At 37.5% G+C, this 16,321-nt stretch overlaps 1 protein-coding gene across 1 annotated transcript in view; it reads left to right on the top strand.

Annotated features, from left to right (window-relative positions):
* LOC134533862 (acetylcholine receptor subunit alpha-like) overlaps positions 1–16,321 on the top strand; it is a gene marked incomplete at its 5' end in the record, with an annotated part of 140,720 nt that overhangs the window by 47,409 nt on the left and 76,990 nt on the right. The window lies entirely within an intron of this gene.

Here is a 16,321-nt window from a genome sequence, read left to right as displayed (position 1 = left end):
GAAAATCAATATATTCGGGAAGTCGTTGATGTTTATTCTAAGTCAGCATATCTGATGGGTGACCATCCTTTGTTTGCAAATGTCTCACAAAAAATTTTCTCTCATTTATTCCAGTCCGATTCCACTGTAAGTTTCATTTGCATGCAGTTGTACCAAACTACACTAAAGTATTCTAAGAAATGTTTTAAAATTTCTATTTTATTTTTGTCTTCTTTGATTAGGAAACGTTCACATTCTTTGTTGAAATCTTTAATCCACTGGTAAGCACCGTGAATTTCTCAATCATGAAATCTTTTGCAATTTTCCTTAAATTTTGAGTTTCAGATATAGTTTTTTTTCTTCAAGTAATTTTTCTAACTGTTTTTCTAATTTTTTATTTGATCCACTAGGTATGGATTATGTTTTTTCCTCAATTTCTTCCTGGTAAAAATCCATATTTTCCGTGTTGACTTTGGCATAGTTTGGAGTATTTGTAACTGGTTGGTGTAGATTTGCAGGTTGGTGTTCGAGTGGAATTTCAAAAATCTACCCATCAGGTGTAGCTATTGAGGTTATGCATATGGTGTTTGATTTCCCATCTGCTGTTGGTTTCACAGCAAAATCAGACCTCAATTTTTCCATGTTTCGTGAAATATTTGCAGAAAATGTTGTTTTATAATAATGTTTCACTCTTGGTTAATTGGTAAAATGATACAAAGACGTAATTGTGTTTCTCTATTTAACGAAAGAAACAACATTTAAAGCCCTTATTTCAGGTTTATCTTCATATTTTTTAGAAATATAGATAATATTCTCTTCAAGAAAGTATATTCTTCACAATTATCATAACCCACTCTCACTTTTCATTTAATTAAATGTCACAATATTTAGTAGGCTTTGTTTATATCGCGCCAAAGACAAACTGAAAGAAAAGAGTTCGCGATATAAAAAAAGCATACTAAATATTGTGAAATTATATAAATTGACAAAAATCTTTTTTCGCAAATTGAATAATGGAATAATCTTATCAAATTAGTGTATTATCATCGGTCCTCGATAAATCTACAAAGTTTGAATGAAATCTGGCCCTTTAAAGTGGGTCAAAATCTCACCCAAAGGAGTCTGCTACAAACATACAGGTGAAGCTAATATAAAGCGTGTAAAAAAAGTGGCTTTGAAATTAGATCTAAGATGTTGGACATGTTATTAGAATTAAATATGGTGGCCGTAACGAAAAGTGCAACGATGATGTCATACACATCCAAGATGGCGGGCATAATGAAAAGTGCAGCATTAGTGAACGGGGCACTCGATCTTAAGATGGCGGATTCAAGATGGCTGCCGGGGTCAAGCTAAAGATCAAAGGTCAAGGTCACCCAAGATGGCCACCGTGACGTCACAATCCAAGATGGCGGTTGGCACCTCGGCACCTCAGCCTGAAGCCTGTCCCAGGAGCCCCTTTTATATACTACTGACGATTACTACATGCGATGTTTTAAAACTAATCTAAATCAAAACGATCTTATCATATGTTGGTATAATATGCCTTTCAAATTCTTGCTGGTAATTAGGTATTGTTGTAAGAATTTGAAATATTTAAATCTCTTTCCAGAAAAGTGCACCTTAAATCTGATTCAGTGATTCGAATTAGTGATATCATAATGATTTAAAATACTGGTAATGAGTTGTTACTGAGTGGTAAATATTTAGGCTTCACCATAAAAATGCGCCTAAAATTTATATTTAATTGGGAAATTTGTGATAAGCAATTATAAATCTGTGCTTAAAAAGTCTAAGTTATTGGAAAATAATTGAAAAACTACTAATTATTAGTACAAATTTAGTCACTGAAATAAACCTTTATAATACACTGATTCAGTGACGAAGCTGTTTTAATAAATACTGCGGTGAAACACCGCTCAATAGTAGTTATTTTTACCATTTAGAATTAAGAGGGCATTCTTACATAAGGTGAAATTTCTAAATGTATAGAAAAATGTTGGAAAACCTTCGTGTAGGCTAAGTGCCAATATTTCCTTATCTTCACCGGCCTCAACAGTATGGCTAACGTTACCCCATCCTCATCGAAGAACAACCCCTCCTCTTTCTCACCAGAATCCCGGTTAGCTGCAAACGACGGCTGGAAATGTTTGCGGTAAAGGAACAGGGCTTTCATCTTAAAAGCCAGGGAGTGCTTCCGGCAGGCCTGCGGGGAAACTCTAAACCGGAACTGCCGGCGAAAGAAACTGTTTCGGGGTCGAAGCAGATACTTTGTGCAGCGTTTCGGATTAACAGAGTAGTTTTATAAATGCTTAAGTCTGTGGTGTCATGTTGTTCCCCATGATTAGAATGGGTTTGGAAAGTAACTATTGTTGGTTTTTAAATGATTTAAAGCATTTATAAGAGTTTGTTTAACGAAATTAAGAATTTTAAAGAAAATTTACTATTTCCAACCTAGAATTAAAATAGAGAATATAAAGTGCATTATACGATTTGAAATAAATTGGTCGTATGTAGCCTTCATCGTTTTAGGAAATCGTTCATAATAATATAGATAATCAATTTCCATTACCTTTAAATAATCAGATTTCCAGGATTTGTTTAGGTTCTATCTATAGAGACCTATAAATGACACCCTAAATATAATTAAGTTTACGACGAAGTCTACACAGAAACGGTTAATTTAAAACTGCATACCACATGAATACATGTTCTCGGTTCATGCTGGGTTTGGAATTTAATATAACCTTAAAAATTTTTAAACCACAAAAAAAAAAAAAAAAATTGGTACAGTTTACAAAAATATATATTATAAGTCCTAAAGTACAAATAAATGATAAATTAAAGTCGTGTTCTTGAAAAAAAACCCACCAAATAATAGAATGAAACGGATAGGACTAAAGGATAACTCAGCTTAATCCGAGCATATAGAGCAAGCAGTCTGCGGCTTACGATACCTCGTCTACCGTGTTTTGCGCCTCTAAAAAAACACAGGTAGGTGGCATAAATAAAATATTTAAAAATTACGGAATTAGTTAAAATGTAACTAGGTAATTTATATACAATTCTAAATAAAACTATAATCCACAATTTGATTTAACTCACGCTAAGAAATGCGATTATATTTGTTTCGAATAGCTGGAAATCACTTTAGACCATATGTCACGAAAAACATTGATCTCTCTAAATGATAAACAAAAATCCTTATCTATCTAACGTACAATTCAAGTGGCTAAAACTTTAGCCTCTATGTTTCTCTGTTGAACAATAGTGACTATATTTCGTCTCGCCGGCTGGAAAGTAAGTTTGTTTGAACAGACAAATGCACAGCTACTACAACAGAGGGATCTATTATTTCTCGTCATTATTGCTCAGATTCTCGCAGTAATAATCTCTCTGGTCTCTTTGAGTCACCTGCGAGTTCGGAAACTAACCGCAGCGGTTAATTATGTCGATGTCAAGAGTATCTGCAGCAGTTAAATACTCGTGTTCATTAATTTGAATGGCGTGCAGTACGGTCGTTTGATGTGCAAATCGATGTGTAAACGTGCGTGTTACACAGTCATTGACGTACTGAACTTACTTATAATTTTTTTAAGCTATACTTCTATAGGTATGTTGTGTAAGACTGATGGAAATTAATTTTTACGTGACTCACGACAGTAGTATGTAAATGACGGTCCAGAAACAGGCTTCAGGCTGTGGTGCCGGTGCCGGTGTCCGCCATCTTGGATTTGTGACGTCACGGCGGCAAAAATTCCTCAAAATTCCTCAAAAATGACTCAAAATGACTCAAAAATTCCCGTTTTAAGAAAACATTTCCCGTTTTATTCCTCAAAAATCCCAACGGCTAGAAATGTCCTGATAGAGGCTTAAGCATCCTTAACTCAAGCCTCAGTTAAGCCTCTATCAGGATGTGACCTTGACCTTTGACCTTGACCCCGGCGGCCATCTTGAATCCGACATTTTGGATGACGTCATTTCGTTTTCTAGAAAATTCCGGCATTGTGTTATCCGCCATAATGGACGATGACGTCACCGTTGCAATTTTCGTTACGGCCGCCATTTTTAACTTTTTTATTTATTATCCGATTTCAATGAAAATTTTTTTAAAATTTATTAAAAAAATCCATTTAATAAAATTTTAATGAAAAATATTTAAAAAATATATCTTTACGACACGGAGTTCGGAGTCCTCGGTTCGAACCCGGTGAGGCCAAAAAAAATTAAAAATGGCGACCGATCCTCCTCCCGTGGTGACTTTTGGCAGACTGACTCCCACCACTTTTCTTAAAGCATATATATCGTCACCTAGTATGACGTCATGTCCGCCATCTTGTCTTCGATGCTGGAAGCCATCATCATCATTGTATCGTCGACGAGAGTGCGCTGACACCATGTTAGTTTAGTTCGTATCCGCTAGAGTGCAGTAATCATTTATTATTACTGTGACACCCGCCATCTTGAAATATGGCCGCCATCTTGAAAATCCGTAATTATTTAGCTAGAAATTCGGGAAAAATTCCAAAATTCATTAAATAAATCACTCATTAACTTACATATTGATTCGATCCGCTCCAGTCCTTGGTTCGATCCCCGAATGATGCAAAACATTTAATTTTATATAAAAAATAATAATTTCAATAAACCATGTTCAAAATTCTTAAAGAGACTTTAAATCCTCTACTACCATCATCCTATCAGACACCAAGACCACCATATTGGAAATTCGTAATTGTAATGCTAGAGATTCGGGAAAAAGTTCAAAATTCATTAAATAAATTTGTAATCTATATACTGATTGATTAGATCGACTAAGGTCCTTGGTTCGATCCCTGGCCGATACAAAACAACTTTAATTTTAAAAAAGTACCAGAAAAGTGTAAGGTTCGAGAAATAAAACACCTCAAAGTCTTTTACAAACATAATATTTATTACACAATTTCTATCCTACTACAGAATCACTTGCGAAAGCCAACAACAATCTTATAAACATTTAGCCCTGCATAGACGTGCAACGACTACTTCTTAGCTCCAAATGGCTCCCAAAGCTCCAACAGCCTCCAAATGCTTAACACAGCTCCAAATGGCTCCAAATGCTCCAAACGGCTCCAAATGCTCCAAATGTCTCCAGCAGGTCCAAATGCTTGACAGCTCCAAATGCTTCAAAAGGCTCCAAATGCTCCAACAGCTCCAAAAAAAGGCTCCAAATGCTCCAATAGCCTCCAAATGCTTAACACAGCTCCAAATGGCTCCAAATGCTCCAAACGGCCTCCAAATGCTTGACAGCCTCCAAATGCTTAACACAGCTCTAAATGGCTCCAAATGCTCCAAACGGCCTCCAAATGCTTGACAGCTCCAAATGTCTCCAGCAGCTCCAAATGCTCCAACAGCTCCAAAAAAAGGCTCCAAATGCTCCAACAGCCTCCAAATGCTTAACACAGCTCCAAATGGCTCCAAATGCTTGACAGCTCCAAATGCATAACACAGCTCCAAATGGCTCCAAATGCTCCAAACGGCCTCCAAATGCTTGACAGCTCCAAATGTCTCCAGCAGCTCCAAATGCTCCAACAGCTCCAAAAAAAAAGGCTCCAAATGCTCCAACAGCCTCCAAATGCTTAACACAGTTCCAAATGGCTCCAAATGCTCCAAACGGCCTCCAAATGCTTGACAGCTCCAAATGTTACCAGCAGCTCCAAATGCTCCAAATGCTTGACAGCTCCAAATGCTTCAAAAGGCTCCAAATGCTCCAAATGCTCCAAACGGCCTCCAAATGGCTCCAACAGCTCCAACAGCCTCCAAATGCTTGACAGCTCCAAATGTTTCCAGCAGCTCCAAATGCTCCAAATGGCTCCAACAGCCTCCAAATGCTTAACACAGCTCTAAATGGCTCCAACAGCTCCAAAAGACTCCAAAAGCTTCAAAAGGCTCCAATTGCTCCAAGAGCTCCATCTTCAATTGGTTCCAACTGATTCCTATTACTTTTATCGAACTTGGCATGATTACTAACATGTCTTTATCAGTATACATTTTGACTGGCAGTGGTAACGTTTTTTTACACCTTTAAGTTATAAGTTTTATTTAGAAATCAGATTTCGATAAATGATAGCTTCCATCTGGAAAGAAAATATATTAATTTATCTTCAAGTTTATACACATACATTTAATTTAATCCATTATTGTATGTAGCCAGCTTCCCTCAGTTCTTTGAGTATGAAGGATATTTCTTTAATGTTCGAATAGTTTCCTGCACAAAGCGATCCATGTAGTAGTCGTAGCCTGTTAACCAATATGTTAGGGTCTTCCCATGAGGTATAATCAATCTCTTCTGCTGCCTTCATCATCCTTGCATGTTTATAATAAATATTATCTCTGGTGTTTATCGTTTTAACACCAACCACAAGGTCACTTTCGTCATCTTGCCAGTGATTATCACAAGCTTGATCAGGATAATTTATTTTATTACGCCGTTTCCATCGTTTTGGTCTCAAACCACCATCACAGTCTTCGCTCTTGCATGCTTTTGGTGCTTCAGTACAGTACTCAATCATGACAGCCTCAGATGTGTCACCACAATCTTCAATCATGCCAGCTTCTGATGTGTCACCACAGTCTTCAATCATGTCAGCACCACAAACTTGATCAGGATAATTTATTTTATTACGTCGTTTCCATCGTTTTGGTCTCAGACTGCCATCACAGTCTTCGATCTTGCCTGCTTTAGGTGTTTCAGTACAGTACTCAATCATGTCAGCCTCAGATGTGTCACCACAATCTTCAATCATGCCCGCCTCAGATGATTCATCAAAGTCTTCGACCTTGTAAGCTTCAGGTGGTTCTCCATCTTTCACATTTTCATGGAGACGACTAGATATTGGAGTAAATATATTTTCATTTCTAATGTGGTTACAACTTCCTTCGTTTGTTTTAAATTTTAAATTATTATCTTGATCTAGATCAGTAATTTTAGCATTAGGTTTTTCGCCTTCGTTCCTCTTCCGCGATGTTGTAGCCCAGTCTTCGTTATCTTTATTCATCTTAATTGTACAGGTCTTGTAATGTCTATCCAAGTAATATCTTCTACCAAAGGATTTCTGACACTGACTGCAATGAAATGGTTTTTGACAAGGACCCAAATTACACTCGCTTCTCTCATGTCGTTTAGCATTCTTTCTCAAGGTAAACACCTTGCTACAGTATCTACAGTGATGACGTTTTGATACAGCAACAAATCCCGTTTCAGGATTCATATTAGTTATTGAGACTAATGCCAGATGCAAACTAAGAGTTTTAAATTAGATATATTACTTAAATAGAATTTTTTAATTATTTCATCAGCGAGAATTAATTTATCTCATTCAAAGGTACTTGTTGCAAGTAGTTCTGCTTTTCAACAACAGATGTCGCCACATGTTACTTGCAGGTAAATAATATTTAGTTATTTTATGCGGGATGCGGGATGCTCACTAACGATCGAAAAAGAAGGATGGCTTCGCTAGACTCCAAGGAGAAGGAAGTTCGTCCATCCTGTTAGTGCTTCTTAGATTTCTCAGAGATTATTTGACTGAGTAATGATATTTTTTAAATTTCCACCTGATAAAAATATTACAAGTGCTGATTTATTGGCAGAATTTCAATAATTAAATGCGACCTTGAATAAAAAATGACATGACTCATTAAGTAAAAAATTCTTCATGCAGAGATCAATTCCTCATCAGTAACCAGAAGCACTCGGAGAAAACCATCAGATGTCTAGTCAGGAATAATCAGAAGCACCCAGAGAAAACCATCAAAATATTGTCAAGAATAATCAGGAGCACACGGAGAAAACTACCATAATATTGTCAAGAATAAACGGGAGCACACGGAGAAATCCACCATAATATTGACAAGAATAATCAGGAGCACACGAAGAAAACCACCGCAAGTTTTCTTTGATATCATAAAATTTCCAGGAAAAAAATAATACTAAAAATAAAAAAAAATTAATAAAAAATAAAAAAAAAAATAAAATAAAAAAAATACATAAATATATTCTGCTAGCTTGTGAACTTCTCATTGTTGAACAAAGATAGAGTTCTAGTACAAGCCAGAATTTTATGTATTTTTTTTATTTTATTTTTTTTTTAATTTTTTATTAATTTATTTTTATTTTTAGTATTATTTTTTTCCTGAAATTTTATGATATCAAAGAAAACTTGCGGTGGTTTTCTTCGTGTGCTCCTGATTATTCTTGTCAATATTATGGTGGATTTCTCCGTGTGCTCCCGTTTATTCTTGACAATATTATGGTAGTTTTCTCCGTGTGCTCCTGATTATTCTTGACAATATTTTGATGGTTTTCTCTGGGTGCTTCTGATTATTCCTGACTAGACATCTGATGGTTTTCTCCGAGTGCTTCTGGTTACTGATGAGGAATTGATCTCTGCATGAAGAATTTTTTACTTAATGAGTCATGTCATTTTTTATTCAAGGTCGCATTTAATTATTGAAATTCTGCCAATAAATCAGCACTTGTAATATTTTTATCAGGTGGAAATTTAAAAAATATCATTACTCAGTCAAATAATCTCTGAGAAATCTAAGAAGCACTAACAGGATGGACGAACTTCCTTCTCCTTGGAGTCTAGCGAAGCCATCCTTCTTTTGCGATCGTTAGTGAGCATCCCGCATCCCGCATAAAATAACTAAATATTATTTACCTGCAAGTAACATGTGGCGACATCTGTTGTTGAAAAGCAGAACTACTTGCAACAAGTACCTTTGAATGAGATAAATTAATTCTCGCTGATGAAATAATTAAAAAATTCTTTTTAAGTAATATATCTAATTTAAAACTCTTAGTTTGCATCTGGCATTAGTCTCAATAACTAATATGAATCCTGAAACGGGATTTGTTGCTGTATCAAAACGTCATCACTGTAGATACTGTAGCAAGGTGTTTACCTTGAGAAAGAATGCTAAACGACATGAGAGAAGCGAGTGTAATTTGGGTCCTTGTCAAAAACCATTTCATTGCAGTCAGTGTCAGAAATCCTTTGGTAGAAGATATTACTTGGATAGACATTACAAGACCTGTACAATTAAGATGAATAAAGATAACGAAGACTGGGCTACAACATCGCGGAAGAGGAACGAAGGCGAAAAACCTAATGCTAAAATTACTGATCTAGATCAAGATAATAATTTAAAATTTAAAACAAACGAAGGAAGTTGTAACCACATTAGAAATGAAAATATATTTACTCCAATATCTAGTCGTCTCCATGAAAATGTGAAAGATGGAGAACCACCTGAAGCTTACAAGGTCGAAGACTTTGATGAATCATCTGAGGCGGGCATGATTGAAGATTGTGGTGACACATCTGAGGCTGACATGATTGAGTACTGTACTGAAACACCTAAAGCAGGCAAGATCGAAGACTGTGATGGCAGTCTGAGACCAAAACGATGGAAACGACGTAATAAAATAAATTATCCTGATCAAGTTTGTGGTGCTGACATGATTGAAGACTGTGGTGACACATCAGAAGCTGGCATGATTGAAGATTGTGGTGACACATCTGAGGCTGTCATGATTGAGTACTGTACTGAAGCACCAAAAGCATGCAAGAGCGAAGACTGTGATGGTGGTTTGAGACCAAAACGATGGAAACGGCGTAATAAAATAAATTATCCTGATCAAGCTTGTGATAATCACTGGCAAGATGACGAAAGTGACCTTGTGGTTGGTGTTAAAACGATAAACACCAGAGATAATATTTATTATAAACATGCAAGGATGATGAAGGCAGCAGAAGAGATTGATTATACCTCATGGGAAGATCCTAACATATTGGTTAACAGGCTACGACTACTACATGGATCGCTTTGTGCAGGAAACTATTCGAACATTAAAGAAATATCCTTCATACTCAAAGAACTGAGGGAAGCTGGCTACATACAATAATGGATTAAATTAAATGTATGTGTATAAACTTGAAGATAAATTAATATATTTTCTTTCCAGATGGAAGCTATCATTTATCGAAATCTGATTTCTAAATAAAACTTATAACTTAAAGGTGTAAAAAAACGTTACCACTGCCAGTCAAAATGTATACTGATAAATACATGTTAGTAATCATGCCAAGTTCGATAAAAGTAATAGGAATCAGTTGGAACCAATTGAAGATGGAGCTCTTGGAGCAATTGGAGCCTTTTGAAGCTTTTGGAGTCTTTTGGAGCTGTTGGAGCCATTTAGAGCTGTGTTAAGCATTTGGAGGCTGTTGGAGCCATTTGGAGCATTTGGAGCTGCTGGAAACATTTGGAGCTGTCAAGCATTTGGAGGCTGTTGGAGCTGTTGGAGCCATTTGGAGGCCGTTTGGAGCATTTGGAGCATTTGGAGCCTTTTGAAGCATTTGGAGCTGTCAAGCATTTGGAGCATTTGGAGCTGCTGGAAACATTTGGAGCTGTCAAGCATTTGGAGGCCGTTTGGAGCATTTGGAGCCATTTGGAACTGTGTTAAGCATTTGGAGGCTGTTGGAGCATTTGGAGCCTTTTTTTTGGAGCTGTTGGAGCATTTGGAGCTGCTGGAGACATTTGGAGCTGTCAAGCATTTGGAGGCCGTTTGGAGCATTTGGAGCCATTTGGAGCTGTGTTATGCATTTGGAGCTGTCAAGCATTTGGAGCCATTTGGAGCTGTGTTAAGCATTTGGAGGCTGTTGGAGCATTTGGAGCCTTTTTTTGGAGCTGTTGGAGCATTTGGAGCTGCTGGAGACATTTGGAGCTGTCAAGCATTTGGAGGCCGTTTGGAGCATTTGGAGCCATTTAGAGCTGTGTTAAGCATTTGGAGGCTGTCAAGCATTTGGAGGCCGTTTGGAGCATTTGGAGCCATTTGGAGCTGTGTTAAGCATTTGGAGGCTATTGGAGCATTTGGAGCCTTTTTTTGGAGCTGTTGGAGCATTTGGAGCCTTTTGAAGCATTTGGAGCTGTCAAGCATTTGGAGCTGCTGGAGACATTTGGAGCATTTGGAGCCGTTTGGAGCATTTGGAGCCATTTGGAGCTGTGTTAAGCATTTGGAGGCTGTTGGAGCTTTGGGAGCCATTTGGAGCTAAGAAGTAGTCGTTGCACGTCTATGCAGGGCTAAATGTTTATAAGATTGTTGTTGGCTTTCGCAAGTGATTCTGTAGTAGGATAGAAATTGTGTAATAAATATTATGTTTGTAAAAGACTTTGAGGTGTTTTATTTCTCGAACCTTACACTTTTCTGGTACTTTTTTAAAATTAAAGTTGTTTTGTATCGGCCAGGGATCGAACCAAGGACCTTAGTCGATCTAATCAATCAGTATATAGATTACAAATTTATTTAATGAATTTTGAACTTTTTCCCGAATCTCTAGCATTACAATTACGAATTTCCAATATGGTGGTCTTGGTGTCTGATAGGATGATGGTAGTAGAGGATTTAAAGTCTCTTTAAGAATTTTGAACATGGTTTATTGAAATTATTATTTTTTATATAAAATTAAATGTTTTGCATCATTCGGGGATCGAACCAAGGACTGGAGCGGATCGAATCAATATGTAAGTTAATGAGTGATTTATTTAATGAATTTTGGAATTTTTCCCGAATTTCTAGCTAAATAATTACGGATTTTCAAGATGGCGGCCATATTTCAAGATGGCGGGTGTCACAGTAATAATAAATGATTACTGCACTCTAGCGGATACGAACTAAACTAACATGGTGTCAGCGCACTCTCGTCGACGATACAATGATGATGATGGCTTCCAGCATCGAAGACAAGATGGCGGACATGACGTCATACTAGGTGACGATATATATGCTTTAAGAAAAGTGGTGGGAGTCAGTCTGCCAAAAGTCACCACGGGAGGAGGATCGGTCGCCATTTTTAATTTTTTTTGGCCTCACCGGGTTCGAACCGAGGACTCCGAACTCCGTGTCGTAAAGATATATTTTTTAAATATTTTTCATTAAAATTTTATTAAATGGATTTTTTTAATAAATTTTAAAATTTTTTTCATTGAAATCGGATAATAAATAAAAAAGTTAAAGATGGCGGCCGTAACGAAAATTGCAACGGTGACGTCATCGTCCAATATGGCGGATAACACAATGCCGGAATTTTCTAGAAAACGAAATGACGTCATCCAAAATGTCGGATTCAAGATGGCCGCCGGGGTCAAGGTCAAAGGTCAAGGTCACATCCTGATAGAGGCTTAACTGAGGCTTGAGTTAAGGATGCTTAAGCCTCTATCAGGACATTTCTAGCCGTTGGGATTTTTGAGGAATAAAACGGGAAATTTTCCCTCGAAATGGGAATTTTTCCCTCGAAAACGGGAATTTTTTTCTTAAAACGGGAATTTTTGAGTCATTTTGAGTCATTTTTGAGGAATTTTGAGGAATTTTTGCCGCCGTGACGTCACAAATCCAAGATGGCGGACACCGGCACCGGCACCACAGCCTGAAGCCTGTTTCCGGACCGTCATTTACATACTACTCACGACGCATGCAAAATAATTGACAAAATGAAAAAATGGCCACATAAAAATAAAAATTATATATGCGCTTTTATATAATATACATTAATGATTGATGCTGAATATTGGTCAGTATTTTCTATTGTGTTCATGTAAGTGAGGATATGTTCTCGTATGTATAACTATGTCAGATTGTAAGCTTCCAATGTCACTGGCAGTGAGTTCTGTAGAAGGCTTAGTAGTCTCTTGACCGTTTTCATGGAAGTGTTTGTGAAGATTTGTTAACTTATTCCATAATTATTTAATAAATAAAGTTAATAAATTAGAATTAACATTCAGCAGATTTATTGGTATTTATTATTACTTAAAATATATATCCATTATTTTATTAAATAAAATAATTGATTTTATACACTTGTTTACATTAGTATTTAACACTGAATATTTAATTAGAATTTTTAATTTGATTAAATTTGTACTTTAGCAACTATATTTATAAAATCACTCCAGTACTTTTATTATTTTGTTTGTTTTAATTTTTTGCATGCAACATCGAAGTTAATTATTAATACGCCAATTAAGTAAAACTTCTAACGCGCATACATAAGTAAAAGCAACCATTTTTTTGTTATTTAGACTATTCAAATTAATCTTCGAATAACTATAAAATAAAACGAATATATACTTAGATGAAACAAATATGGAATAAAATTTGTCTACGAAATATAATCTGATATAGTCTAAAAAAAAGAGGTTAATTTTTATTTCGATTACCAATTAATGCCAATAATAATGGATAATATGTATATTATATATAAAATATGATTTAAAGCAAATTTTTCTATTACTTAATATCCATAATAAAATGTAGGTACTGTTTCTGATAAAAATTGATTTTTTTTCCTTCACTGCATAAGAAAAATTTTGAAATTTGAATTAAATAGAGTAATAGGTTTCAGTATTCGGTGTATAATTATGTATTGATCAAAATGAGATACAACGCGATTTGTGAAAGAAAAAAAAAAACTCAGGAATATTTCCATATATATTTTTCAAATTACATATACAAATGGGTTAAAGGACTAAAACCTGTTTATGGGGAATTTTTTTTTTTGAAAACTCTGTAACAATAATTAGGTGCGTAACCACTCCGCGCTTTGGAAGTGTGAATTTACATTTTCAGTAATCAACTTGATTGGGGGAAAAAAATTACTTAAATGACGAAACTGAAGATAAGGTGCATGTTCACATACTGAATACCACCACGTCTACGGAATGTGGAGCTCGGAGACGGCCAAGTGTGCTTAACGCCTTGTTAACAGCGGGTTGCGTCCATGCAGGTCGAGTCTGTCGCAGAGGAGTTTCACTAACTCACTCACTGTCAGCTATTTGGTACGTGGCAACGAATCCGTCCGAGCAATAAACTATGATTTGGAGTTTAATGAAATACTCACTTTACTAAAGAACACTCTATTGGAAATATAATTTTTTTTTTGCAATTATAATTGATTTTAATTGAATATTTGAAGAGGAAAATGTACGTCATTTACAGAGTTAAAAAAAAAAAATCGTTAACGCTTGCCCGAGAGTGAGAAGTGGAGTCTTCAATTTTTTCCTCTCCCGCCATCGAGCGCCCCACTCCTAAACGTTGAAAATTTTTTTGTTACGATCTACGATTCATCACCTTGACTTACCCTACCGGGTGTAAATAAAGCTGCGCTTTGTGAGCGGGGGAAGAAAAAAAAATTGACACCGTATGCAATAGTGGTTCAAATGATTGATTGTGCGAACCGTAAGTAATGTGCGGGCTGTGAGGAGTCTCTCGGACGGGAAGTGGAGGAGAGGTAGGTGTACAAGAGCGTGCTTGGAGCCCGTGTCAGGAAAGACCCGCTGGGAGGGGGGGGGGAAAGAACACGCATAGAGTTGATCGACGGCACGCAGGGAAGCTGCGCACAAAACAAATGACATACTGCTGGCGGCAGCGCCGGACAGTAATTGGTCGTATCTCCGCCGGGCGTCCATCCATCCGGTGGACCGCCCAGCTCTCCAATCACCCCTCCTCCTCCTCCTCCCCACCACGAGGGGAGGGGGGGGGGGAGAGCGCGCGATTGCTCGTCAATTGGACTCGCTGCAGTTATGCGCCCGTCCACTGTGTGTGTATCTCTCTCTCTGCCTCCACCCACGGCTTCCTGCGGTCTCTGAGCTGCCGCGGTAGCCGTCGTCCGCAAGGACGGTCGAATATGGAATAAGGGAAGGACGGTGGCTCTCATTGAATACCTCCCAGTATGATCGGGAAGCCTAGGAGTTAAGAGACCGGAAAAAAATTCGCGAATTCACTTCGCGATTAAGGCTAAAATACAAATCGTCATACCTCAGTGCTGCCTCTGCTATTGGTTCACAAACTCACCTGGATGACTCTGTGCCAATGAGGAACACCCCCGACCGAAGCTTTGTCGAATCACAGGCTGCTACGCTGGAACGTCTCACAAGACAGCAGCCAATGAGTGGGTGGCGTTTGACCGAGTGTACGTAGAACTATGGAGTTCGTCCGGCAGGTCTTTGAACTCGCGAATTTTTCCGGTCCCTACTAGGAGTTTGAAAAATAACTGTCTCATTTAACAAAATTCTCAAATATTTGAATTTCATTAAGTAGATTAAGAGTTATTATTTATAGTTTTAAGTTCCAGTATAAGTTACGCGATTATGAAAATGGGCCGGGGGTCCATGGAATACCTCCCAGTTTTTTTGTTGAAAAATTACAGTCTCATTTAAAGGCTTTTTTTTTTAAACGCAATTCTCAAATCTTCGAACTTCATTCTATCAAATATGTTAAGTAGATTAAGAGTTGTTATATTTTGTTTTAAGCTACAGTTGACGTTCGATGAGAGAGGAAAAAAAAATGGAAGGGGGAGGGGGCTACAGTCCTTATCGCCCCTCCCATAGGACCTCAACTTCGTTCCGGGGTCCATTCGATCCAAACACTCGCCTCCCGCCGAGAAGATCCACCGGGTTGTCGAGAGATGCTAAGCGCCATTTACTTTACGCAAAAATAAAAAAAAATTCAATCCGGTCATAGGTTAAAAACTTTGTATCATTGATAGGGACCGGAAAAATTCGCGGGTTCAATGACCTCTAGGATGAACTTTATAGTTCTACATACACTCGGTCAAATGTCACCCTCTCATTGGCTGCTGTCTTGTGAAGGTGTCCCAATGTAGTGGCCTGTGATTCGACACAGCTTCGGTTGAGTGTTTCTCACTGGCCCGGAGTCGTCAAGGTGAGTTGTGAGCTAATAGCAGAGGCAGCACTTAGGTGTAACTATATGAATTTTAGGCTGTCGTGAAATGAATCCGCGACTTTTTCCGGTCTGTAATCATTGCCTGTATTTTGTGGTTGGCTAGGTTTATTTTAGCTGCGTGTCTGCTGTCAGCTCACCAATCATAGGCATTCATTGCGGGAGCAAACGCGCCCCGAATGGCCCGGCCATATAGGACAATAGCTTCTCTAGCAGACGGCCGCCAATCACAAGGGAACAATCGATAGCACGGTGCATACCGTGTTGCAGTCTAATGAGCGAACAGATTATTTCGCGAAACAAACATGACCCTGCGTATTGTGCCTACAGTCACGTAACACGTTAGCTGGTACAATCATCTTCAGCATGAGGTGGAAGGATAAAAATCGGAATTTAAAACAGACATTTACCTCTGGTTAACAAATAGGCTATACTTACGACTAGAGGTATGTAAATTCACGTTACATTTTGGTGTCAGGTTTGAATCCTTATTGATTACGACTTATTGTGTTCATTGGCTGCTGTCACATTTCACATTCTCTCTGGGTCGCACGTAATACATCA

This window comes from Bacillus rossius, chromosome 7, assembly GCF_032445375.1.
Source record: "Bacillus rossius redtenbacheri isolate Brsri chromosome 7, Brsri_v3, whole genome shotgun sequence".
Taxonomy (NCBI): Eukaryota; Metazoa; Arthropoda; class Insecta; order Phasmatodea; family Bacillidae; genus Bacillus; species Bacillus rossius.
Note: the sequence above shows the minus strand (reverse complement) of the source record. Positions and strands in the feature narration are given on the sequence as shown.